The sequence below is a fragment of the Zea mays genome, chromosome 6 (assembly GCF_902167145.1).
Source record: "Zea mays cultivar B73 chromosome 6, Zm-B73-REFERENCE-NAM-5.0, whole genome shotgun sequence".
NCBI classification, from domain to species: domain Eukaryota; kingdom Viridiplantae; phylum Streptophyta; class Magnoliopsida; order Poales; family Poaceae; genus Zea; species Zea mays.
In genome coordinates this window covers 130,450,874-130,454,574 of record NC_050101.1, presented here as the reverse complement: position 1 = coordinate 130,454,574, position 3,701 = coordinate 130,450,874, and positions in this window count along the sequence as shown.

Below are 3,701 nucleotides of genomic sequence, written 5' to 3'. Positions count from 1 at the left end.
TGTGAGTTTTTACCTAAGAAGGTTTTTAATGAGGCGGCCATTGCACTAACAGCTCCTAATAGTCATTTCATATTTGTGTTTGTGTAATATCATGTGAACCAGCTGTTATTTGTTGTGTGATTAATTCTGTGTGAATCCTGTGATTAATTCTGTGTGAAACTGTGAATCCTGTGATTAATTCTGTGTGAATCCTGTGGTTAATTCTATGTGATTCTGGTATTAATTCTGTGTGAATTTGATATTTACATGTATTTAATTCTGTTATTATGTATTGGTTCGGGCCAGTGGCCGGCCCGGTACGTTCAGGCCCACCGGTCGAACGGGCCAGCCCGGCACGATTTATACCTGTGCGTGCCGGGTTTGGACATGTCCCTAGGCACGTGGGCCAGCACGACCCAGCCCGAAGCTTCAACGGGCCGTGCCTGGCCCGGCACTATTCGTATCGGGCCGAAACGGGTTCAGACCGGGTCCGTGCCGGGTAGCCCGTTTGGACATCTATAAATTTAGGGCACCAACAAAACACTCCGCTCCAACAGTAAATCCCTAAATCTAAATTATAGGGCAGCCCACTACGGTGTATTATATTTGAGGCATTTGAGAGGGTGCCCTATAGTTTTTTGACAAAATTTTATGAAATAAGGCACTGTTGGAGTGATTTTTCTGTGTAGAGCCACATATTTTAATTTGAGGCACTAGTTTGAGGTATTATTGGAGATACTCTTATGAACTGTTGGTTGCTAAATATTAAGGACTGAGTTAGTCGCTAAAGACGTTTTTAGCCATGACCCATTGATCAGTAAAATTATATAACTTAAATGACTTATGTTTGATCGCTATAAAGAGAGATGAACATCCCACAGTTAATTGCTAAAAAAAATTTAGGTCGTCCCAAAGATGCACACGCATCTTCCCCTCCTATTTGTGCGCTGCTCTCCACAGCTCTCACGACGACGCATCCAAGTCTCCACTCCGATGCGCGGCTCAACTCCACTCTGACGGGCGGCACATCCGACGGGCGGTGGGCGGCTCTCGTCCACTCTGACAGGCGACGTGCGACTCTCCTCCATTCCAACCACTTGCGTGCGGATCCCCTCCCATCTGCTACTGCCAGCTCCTCTGCAAGGGTGCTCCTCAGCTCGATGACCTCTGCACTTCGCTTCTCTAGTCGACGCCATCTGTACGAGCGCTGGTCACACGAGCTCGCGGGCGTGCGCTTCGAAGGCGAGAACGACATATGCTGAGCACACAAAATGACATGCACACTATCCGGCTCTAGCCCGAACGATCTGCAGCGATGGCACGGATAGTCCGTGCGTGAACACAATCATTTAGGTTCTTGATTTTTTATGGAATTTGTTAGCAAAATCCGCCGGATTTATTTGGGAGCCAGATGTAACGCCGTAACGGGTCCAGATCTCTTCACCTTATATAAATAAAGCGGTACGGTCATTAAACCCCATAATCGATTCAATTAAATCTATTTATCAAATTTACCTTATTTTTATTGTTCTTTTCATTCCTTAGGAGTAGGAGTAGGAGTAATCTATCCCTAGTTTAGCCTTCATATACCTCAAATCTTCACGTCTCTTCGGCTCTACATTGACTAGATGCCACTATACAACGGTTCATTTAAAGCGACTTACGATTAGTTGCTAAAAACACCTTCATCGACCTACGGTTGGTCGCTAAAGACCTTTAGTGACCTGTAAAGATGGTCGTTGTAAGTATCGTCACTAAAGGCTTTAGCATACAACCGTGCGTTGTTGTATTATACATTTAGCAACCAATTGTAGGTTGTTATACTATATATACATTTAGCAACCAATAAAAAGTTACCCTATTTACAATTGTTATTAATAATACTATACAATTAATGATATATATAAAAGCACCACAAATCATAGATTTTAATACACATAATCACATAGACATACACAGTTAATTAGTATTCCATAATTAGTATTTCACATAGACATACACACATTTTTATATTACCACAAATCACAATGGTTTAGCATTTTGTCTTTCTAGCCTTGGTCGCAACTTTGGAGGTTTAGTTGCTGGAACACTTTGTCTTTCTAGCCTTGGTCGTAAGTTTTGAGGTTTAGTTGCTAGAACGCTTGTCTTCAACTTTTTCTACAAGCAAATGGCATGAGTGTGAAAGATCTATAAATGTACGTTGTTGTATAGTTTCATATCTAAGATGAAGGAAATATATGCAAAATGTATGCTGAAAATATATGCAAACAAGTTTAGTATGCAAATGTGGAACTGGTATGCTGCAAATATATAGAAAAAAATATCAAAGAGTCTGATCAAGATTATCTGTTGTGATTTGGCAGCAAAGATCACAACTATACAACAGTGGTCAACCTAAAATCACAATTGTACATTTGCGCCGAATGTCCAGAAGAAAGGCGTGCAACCTGTCGCTCTGGATGGTGTGGTTCGCAGGCTCTAGAGTACCGCAGGCAACTCGGCTGCCCATCGTCCTTCGAACTTCTTCAACCTGTCAAATATATGTGGCTTGAGGCCTTGTAGGATTAGGCCGTTAGCACACTCAACCTGACCATTGGTCCGTGGGTGTGCCACCGCAGCCTAGTCAACGCGGCGCAGAACTGCAGGAACGATTCTCCCATGAACCAAGTCCTGTAATCGGCGATGATGGAGTTTGGTACCCTAAACCAATAAATGATGAAGAATGTGGTGGCCTTTGACGACTTGAGCTTGGCAATGGGCTTGGCCTCGATCCACTTGCAGAATTTTTCCATGGCTACTAGTAGGTGGGTGAGGCCCCCGGGTGCTTTGTTGAAGGGCCTAACCAAGTCCAGTCCCCAGACCGCAAATGGCCAGGTGACAAGTATGGTTTGGAGGGCTTGCACGCATCATATGTGTTTGTCGCATGTAGTATTGGCAGCCTTCATAAGCCTAGACAATCTGCTCGGCATCGGCCATAGCCGTGGGCCAATATAAGCCTTGCTGGAACGCTTTGCCGACAAGGGACTATGGGGCGACGTGATGCCCACATGTTCCTCTATGCACCTCAGCAAACAACTATCGTCCTTATTTGAGTGCGATACACTTTTGCTTGATTCCGGAGGCATTCGTCCTATAAAGTGTCCTATCGATGAGCATGAAGGATTTTGCTTTGCAAGCGAGTCGCTTGGCTTCAGTTGTGTCCTCGGGCAAGGCACCGTCTGATAGTCGATTGACAAAGGGCTAGCGCCAGTCCTGCTAGTTGGTTGTCGCGACCAACCCATGAGCCTGGGCCTTGGGGGTGACTTGGTCGTCAGCCACCTTGCCCGAAACTTCCTCCAGTTATTTGATCTTTAGGAGGGTTCGTAGAGGTTGGAGGTGAAGACCCCGTCCAAAATGGGCTTTTGGCCCGATGCGATGGTCGAGTGTTCATTGGCCCTGGTGTTGAAACGTCTTTAGCTGTGGTGCAGCTTGAAGCCTTTGAACTTTTCTTCCAATTTTCACACCTCGCTGTAGTACACACACATCCATGGGTCGTGTGGTTCCATTGCCTTCATGACTTGGTTGACGACCAACTTGAAGCCGCCACTGACCAAGAGCCGTCGTGCCCTCACCTTGGCCACAATCTGGTGTCCGTTGATGAGAGCCACATGATTGGTGACATTGTTGGTGGCATCGAAGTAGAGGCAGATAGTGTAGCAGAGTTTATGTCCTTGAGGCGACAT